This window comes from Sodiomyces alkalinus (assembly GCF_003711515.1).
Source record: "Sodiomyces alkalinus F11 unplaced genomic scaffold SODALscaffold_8, whole genome shotgun sequence".
In the NCBI taxonomy this organism is placed as follows: Eukaryota; Fungi; Ascomycota; class Sordariomycetes; order Glomerellales; family Plectosphaerellaceae; genus Sodiomyces; species Sodiomyces alkalinus.
In genome coordinates, this window is record NW_021167086.1 from 2,117,796 (window position 1) to 2,126,027 (window position 8,232).

At 44.3% G+C, this 8,232-nt stretch overlaps 1 non-coding gene across 1 annotated transcript; it reads left to right on the forward strand.

The window, feature by feature from the left end:
- The first annotated feature begins 6,084 nt into the window (after nucleotides 1–6,084).
- SODALDRAFT_t152 lies at nucleotides 6,085–6,156 on the forward strand. Its single transcript has one exon. It is a non-coding gene; the product is annotated as a tRNA-Thr (tRNA).
- Nucleotides 6,157–8,232: the final 2,076 nt, after the last annotated feature.

Genomic DNA, 8,232 nt, shown 5'->3' on the forward strand with positions numbered 1-8,232 from the left:
TCACTAGGTCTAATAGGCTATATATCTTTAGGACATTAAAGTTCCTCACTAACAGAATCATCCTTTCTATAACTCACATTAGCAGCCCCACTAGTGTTAGTGCGTGTAGCGGCGCCATACTAAAAGCCTTAATAGCCGCCCTACTCACAGGAATCACCCTGGCCTTCGGGCTCGGTGTAAACCGCTGTAATACACCTAAAATCGGCGTAAAGGGTATTATTAGATAGCTAACTCCCCGCTTTACCTAGCGGTACTAGATATAGCTAGGCGGGCACGGCACGTAATCCTATAGTAGCCTTAGAAGGACTCCTGTAATACCATCTATACCCCAATAAGATCCCCGAAAAACGTTTCTTAGACCTGCTATATCTAGACGGAAGAGGGCCTAAGCGCCTCCCCCCGCTAACTAATAGGACCTAAGCCTAAGCTAAAGCCTAAGATAAGGGCGCCGATATACCGATAAATATATCGGTACCGACTAATAAGAGTAACGCTAAATCATTCGCTATAAAAGCCCGAAAGTGATTATAATAGATAATAGAAGACCTTATCCTATCCCTGTAGTAGAAAGCCTAAGCCGTCGATATCCTAATCTAGGTAGTCGAATAGGGTATCTTTACGACGAGAGATACGCCGAGAGCCAATACCGCCCTTACGGGATAACTCGGTAATAAATTTATCGGCCTAATTAAGATAAGGGTCCTGACCCGAGTGGCCGGTATAGACCCCTTTAGGGTGCCGGGAGGTAGCTTCTAACCCTAACCGAATAGTATAGCACCGTCCGGTATAACTAATCCTAGCCTACCGCCTATTAGAGTACCCCCTATAAAGCCTATAGGACTACTAATTCTATAGCCTACGAGCTAGTAAACCCAACCCCCTAAGTAATAGGATTAGACTATTATAGAGAAGAAGGGGAAAAGAAATAACACGATAGCCCTAAAACGCCTATTAGGGGACCCCTAAGAAAAGAAAAAGAAAGATAATAGGGTCTTCCTTTAATTCCCCGCTAAAACTATACTATAGTTAGAACGATAAAAGGCTATAACGATTATACGACGCGCGGTACTAAAGATCGGTAAAGTGGACGATTAGGATATTAGTATAGTAGAATATACCCGTCTAGGAGCGGCGATATACCCGAGGAATTCCTAGGTAAGGACGAAAATCCTAAAGGCCGAGGAAGAGATCCGGTCCGCCACGGGAGCTCTTTATATTTCAGGGGCAGAGACTTAGTATACCTTTATTGTCTACGAGATTATTAACTTTATCGATAACTAAGAGGTTATAAGGGCTCTTATAAAAACAAAGGCCCTAAAATAAACTAGACTAAAACTAGCCGCGTATTAAAACGTAGTAACCCGTATAACTAAGGCCTTTATAGCTAGTATATCTCCTTTTAGATAGTACCGAAAAGACGGTTCTGCCTATTCGAGATATCCTTGCTAGCGAAGCCCTAAGACGCTAAACCGGCTATAGCCTAGTATAATAAGTGCTAGGGATACTACCCCTGATATACTTATTATTATTATTATCGATCTTACTGCGCTATCTAAACTAATCTATAGGAGCCTTTCTAAGCTATACAGTCCTTCTCGGGTGGCTATAGAGGGGAAAACCTAGGTAAAACCCGGGGAAAACCTCTATATACTTCCTTAGGTGGAGTGGTACCGCTATAGGGCCGACGTGGCCCTGGTTTGTCTCTGCTATATATCTGGATTATACCTTTAGGCTAGTGGCTGACGGGAAGTGTGGTAGGCTAGTGGTTAGGTAGGTTAGCCTAAGCTAATCGTTAGCGATGGAGTAGAGGCTAAGGGGGTGCCGCCGCGCCTTCGCGGTACGGCGGCTATAACCCTTTAGCCTTAGTCTCCCTACGTCTCCGAGGATTATATCTTTTATTCCTTCCGTTCGGTTAATAAAAAGTATAGGGGAGGTAGGCGCCTCCTGCCTCCTTTAGATAGGTTCCTGCTATATCCGGTGGTAGGTAGGGAGGATAGTGCTTTACCCTATTATAAAAATTAGATAGTTAATATCCTATAAGGTCTTCGTGCCTCTTTTCCTCTCTTTTTCTCCTATAATACTAACGAGTTCGTTATAGGTTTTCCTCCCGATCTATACCCGCTTATAGTGCTGTAGGCTTGTCGTTACGGCTCTATACTAATAGTAAACCCCTTTAGTTTTCCTTATTATTTTCCTATTATAAATTAACTATAAGTGCTTTATAGGTGGCGTCGCGGTAGCGTGGTGGCGTGGGCTTAACTGGGTAGTATAGTATTAATTTATATATATAACTAAGTAATCCATAGTGGTAGTATAATATAAGTTCTCTTCGTGGTGTAGTGGTGCCTCAGCGGTAGCGTGCTAACAGTCGTAGATATCGTCCCCTAATAATAATAATACTAATAATAATAATCGCCGCTACGAACGCGGCGTAGTTTATATTATACCGTATATAGGCCTTAGTAGTATCGGGGTGGTATCGTAGCGCTAATATAGGGTAGTTATATTCGTTATAGTAAACGCTTAGGTATATATCCGGATAATGTAGAGGCTTATACTAGTATTACTTGAATACTCGCGGCCTATTACTAATATACTAATAATCGCTATCTATATAAGGATATAAGTCGCCTTGGTACCGTAGTAGTCCCTTATATACTTCGAGGTGGGTATAGCTAATAGCTTAATAGATCCCCCCCGCTACTAAGAAGCAGTAATAACGCCTTATAGATATTTATTAGGCGTATATAGCGGTAAAGACCGCTAGTAGGGCTAGTATTACTACTATAAGTATCCCCCTTTATTGCCGTGGTAATTTCATACTAATAAGATATAGGCTAAGGAGCGCCTAAGGACGGCGTCTCGGTCTTTTAGCCGGGCCTTAAACCGGGCGTTACCTTTTAGTCGCGGTCGCGGCGGCACCGCGCCGGTAAAGGTATAGGAGTTATCTTATTAGATAAAATGCTTAGAGGGTAAGATAGATCTAATCTTAGATCACCTTATAAGTGGCTCTCCTTTAGTCTCGCTACGGCCTCCTAGCGGTATTAGTTAACTAACTAGGCTTAATAGGGTCTTAAGTATATCGAAAGTGGTATTAACGCCTCCGAGGGAGGTAAAGACGATAAGTAATAGCCGGTGCCGTAATAGTACTATATCGATACTGCTAGGGTCCCGGCTTATAGGGCCCCTATCTTAATAATTAATTAGTTATCGTACTACCCTGCCCTTACTCCGGTCCCGCTCCGTTATCCCCGGTATCTTCGTAGGCTTCTATAACATTAAGGGCGAGGCGAAAGTCCTTAAGCCTTTTCCTTTATAAAAACCACCGTGTAATTACCCCTACCTTGGTATTATATTGTAGGGCGTTATATAAATCTTCTTTAGTTATAAGCGGTCTCCCGACGGCGCCGAAGAGGTCCTTACGGTCCTCCTCGGTTACCTCCTAGCACTAAAGCACTATATATTCCGCCGTCTCCGCCCCTCCGTCCTTACAGGGGCACCGCGGTAATAGGAAGCCCGGTACTCTTATTTTAGCGAGGAAGGCTTATAGGCTTAGTTTTTCGGTACGGATTTAGGTAAACGTAAAGCTTAGTGGCTTAAGGAGTTCCTTATACTTCTTAAGGGAGCGTTATATTAGGAGCCGGTCCGGCGCTACTATAGCGTAGGTATAGGACCGCCGTGCTTCCGTCTAGGCTTAACCCTAGTTCCTTAGAAGGGCCTTCCGCGGGGGCGAGGTTCTGGCCTAGGTTATTAGGGCGGTAAGCTACGCTATCTATATAAGGGCGGCGTAGGTCCTATAATACCGATTCGATATCGCTAAGGCTCTCGCCGCGGTATATACTCTGGCTAATATCTTATCTTCGGTCCCTTCTTCTTATATCCGGAGGATCTTTCGGGCGCTTAGGCTTAAGAGGTATAGGTTAAGGGGGGGGATAAAGGTCATTTTTTTAAGGACCCTAACCGGCGTAGCCCTATAGGCTCCGGCTACTAATCGAAGCCACCGGTTCTATATCGTTATAAGTGCCGCTACGGGGCCTTACCGGGGGCTAACCCCTATCTTATAGACGGCTAAGGCGTAATAGGCTATTACTAATCTTACTACTATAAGGTATAGTCTTCTTACGTCCGTGAAGCTATACCCCTATACTACCGTACTAAGCCTTAAAAGGGCGTATATTTATATAGCGAGTCGGCTCTGTACCTTTTTAGCGTATCGTCGGAAATTAAGTTTCTTATTAAGCTAGACACCTAAAAGCCTTATCGCCTCCGCTACCGGCACCGAAGTAGTGCTAAGAGGGAGCAGGGTAAAGGAGGGTTAATACAATTTTAAAAAGGGGATATAAATATACTTAGTTAGTTCGAATTATAGCCTACTCGCTATCTCCTAGTCTAGGTAAGCTTATTACGCGGCGGTAAGGCAGTACCGCGTTTATAGCTCCGTCCTACCGAAGGCGATAATATTCGTGTTATTGGTAAAACCTGCTATTATCGTTCTAGGGGCCTTTCTAAGCTCCTTATAAAGGGTAGAGATATAGAGGATAAAGAGGATAAGGGAGATCGGGGAGCCTTACGGTATACCCTCGTGGAGGTGTTATAGGGGGGCCGTTTTGCTATTAAGTAGTAGCTAGGCTATACGGCTTTAGAGGAAGCTTCTAATTAGGGTAGTAAGCTACCGGGGAAAGCCTTTCCTTTTTAGTACTTTAAGGAGGCAGGAGTAAAGGATAGCATTAAAGGCTATTTTAATATCTAGTTAGAGTATCAAAGCGGTGCCGCTATAGGCCTAGCTCGCTTTTACGGCCTTCGTGACTCTTTATACTACTATTTTTATACTTCGCCCTATCCGGCTACCTATCTATCCCTCCGGGAGGAGCCGATACTCCTCCGTTATAGTAGCGATCCGGTTAGCTAGGATCCCCTTAAGGACCTTACTTATTATACTAAGGAGTAATATCGGTCGCTAGCCCTTTATTATTTTATAGTCGGCCGACGGCCGACCTTCTTTCTTAAGGACTACTATAGTAGCGTGGCGGCACCTTTTCGGGTAATAGCCTACTTCGAGGCACGCTATAAAGATAGTACTTAGTCTTTAGTATAGGGGGGGTCTATACACTTTTAGGAGCCCTGCTAAGAGCCTATTAGGTCCTAGTACCGCTTAGGGTTTAGTCTTCTTAAGGCGCCCCTATATATCCGCTACGGTAATATCGCGGCGGACGTCCTACCCCGGGGGGAATTCCGCGCCTAAGGGCCTAGGGGTGGTAAGGAGGGGGGGGGGGGGAAGAATTTCCGGTTAAAGATTTCGGCCTTCTCTACGTGTATAGTTATTAGGTTATCGCTATCGTCTTAGTATAGTAATAGCACTAATAGGGGGTCCGGCGGGGCTCCCCTTTAATTTATACATATTTCTATAACTATTAAAGGAGGTTATTATTCTTCCCGGTTAAGTAAAGCAGGTACCGTTAGTATAGCCGCTTTATTACCGCCACGGCTTTATCTTAGCACCTCTCCGCTTCCTAGAACTTATCCTATTAGTTCCGGGACCTCCTAGACGTATATCTACGGTAGAGGCGCCTTATTTCCTGGGTAAGGGCGGTAAGCTCCGCGTTCCACTAAGGGGTGGGTAGACATTTAGGGGTGCCCCTACGGTAGCGCGGTACGGCCTTATCGGCTAGGGTTATAAGGTCTTCTATTAGGTTATCTAGTACTAAGTCGATATCTCCTAGTATTATAAGGGGGCCGGCTTACTATAGTTACGTAGCGGCGAGCTAAGGGACCTAGGAGGGGTTAAAGTCTTTCCAGACCTAGCAGGGCCCGTCTAGGTCCCGCGGTGGCGTTATCGCGGTAATCGGCGTGATATCCGTCTCTATAAGGATTCGGGCCGTCTATAAGTAGTGGTTTAACCCGATAACGGTCTTATTAAGGCCGCTAAAGTCATAGCAGAGCCCTTATATTACCTATATAAAGTCGATAGTACTAGCACGCCGCCGATATACTTATAATAGCAGGGCTAGATATAAAGTATATAATACCTTAGTAATAGACTATACCTATAAAGTACGATATATTAACTATTATACACCCTATACCGGGGGGATAGCGTAGGTGGTAGACACGCCTGGTGGCCGCGTAAGGCCGTGGGTTCGAATCCCACTCCCCTTAATCGTGCGCGATTTTCTTCGCGCGGGACCTACCCGGAGCTCCTGCACGTTATAGGGGTCCCCGCACGTTCGGGGAGATATTTATCAGCTTACGCGCTAATAAGTGGATCCACACGCCTCCAGTACGTACCCTCCTTAGGGGGGGGGTACGTACTTATCACGCGCAATTAAGCGCACCTATACACTTATTACTACGATTAAGCCCTGGAGCCTAGGGAACTACGGGGAGCGCACACCACCACTTAAGGATAAGTCCTAGACTGATAATTCTGTTTCGCCTATTCTTTACTTTTATATACAGGTTATATAAATAACTAGATACTCCTTATAGGATTAGTCTCCTTAATAGACTCGTGCTATAGCTCTAGGACTATATAGACGTAGAAAAAAAAAAAAAAACAAGACCCTATACCGCGGATAGTACTAAGTGCCTAGTAAAACTAAGGGGGGTAAAAGGTAAGATTATTCCGTTTATAAAGATAAAACTTAGTAAGATTAGGGTAAAGGGTATAGCCTTTTACGCGAAACTAAAAAGCCCTAAGATACTAATAAAGAGTATAGAGCCTAGTTAAGAGACTCCCTATAAGTATACCTCCCCCGGTATTACCTAGGGAGGTTAGTTAACTGTCTCCGATACCGGCGATACCGGCGCTTATAATAACGGGGAGATCTAGCATAAAGTTAAAATAGAAGTCGACTCGGCTAAGTCTTAATCCTACTAACCCAGGACCCCGAAAAGGCCCCGGGAAGATAGAATACCGATACCTATATAGTCGTAGTCGTAGTCGTAGGCTAAGAAACCGATAATAATATAAGCGTGGCTTAGATAAGCTAGCACATAATTAAAGACGTCCTAGGGGGGCCTACTAGAGATAGTACCTACCGATAACCCTAATAAAGAACTATAGTAGTAGGTAGCGAGGCTATTAGAGGCCCGATTCCCGGAAGGATCTTACCTATATTTAATAGAACGTGGATAAAAACCGTAGCCTGCTAAAGGTAGCGCTAGCTATTGCCTAGGAATATAAACTAGATATTATAATATATTAAGAGCCGTTAAAAGGGGAGGCTAGGGTATATACCCTACCGAATCTACCCGGCTATAAGCAGTTTGCCCTAATCCAGTCCTGGCCGGAACTAAGGGATAAGCTAAGGGTAGTCACCTATGTAAAGGCTAACCTTAACTTATAATAGCTATAATCGCTAATTCCTAGATTAAGAGACCTTCTCCTAATCTGGGAATAGTATATCTTTTCTTAACCTCTACCAGGGGCTTTTATCTAAGGAAAATACCTAGGATAGCCTTAGGAACGCCTGATAGACTCCCTTAGCGAATATAACTATTAGCGGAGACTTTAATACCCGGTATAAAGACTAGGAACTAGGAGTTATATAAATAACCGGTAACGGCAATAAGATTATAGACTAAATATACCTTTACGGGCTAGTGCTTTATAATACTCCCGGGAAAAAGATATATAGTATAGGCGGGGCCTATACTATTATCGACCTTATTTTATTATCGGCACCCCTTACCGAAATAGGGGTAGTACTAGAGGCCGGAGCCCTAGCCTACTACTACCCCCTATTAAGTATAATAGGCACCGTATATATTACCCTAGCAAACGCCCCTACTAGGCCCGACCGCTTTAAGCTCCCTGAGGAAAAGGAGAAGACGGCTATAATCCGAAAAGAGGTGGCTAATAACCTTTGCCTTATTACACGACCCCCGAATAAGGACCTAGGCTTCCCTATTTTAGGTAGTACTTCTATTCTTTAGTGGATAGTATAGAAATAACCACTATATCGTAAAACGCGTTTAGAGCCCCTAGCTACCGAGGCTTCCCTACTACTCTAATAGGGTTAAAGGTGCCGATTCTAGTCGTTAGGTCCTATAGACCTAGGCCCTATTATAGGCTTCGGTTAAGGGCCTTTTACGGCGGCTCGGAGGGGTCGGGTAAAGGGGTATCGCTACCCCTAAAAAGTTTAGAAGGCACCTGTTTAATAATAAGCTTAAACCAGTCGCCTATAGGCTATGGGGGCTAGAGAGGGAGGTTTAGCTCTTTAAACCACTGAT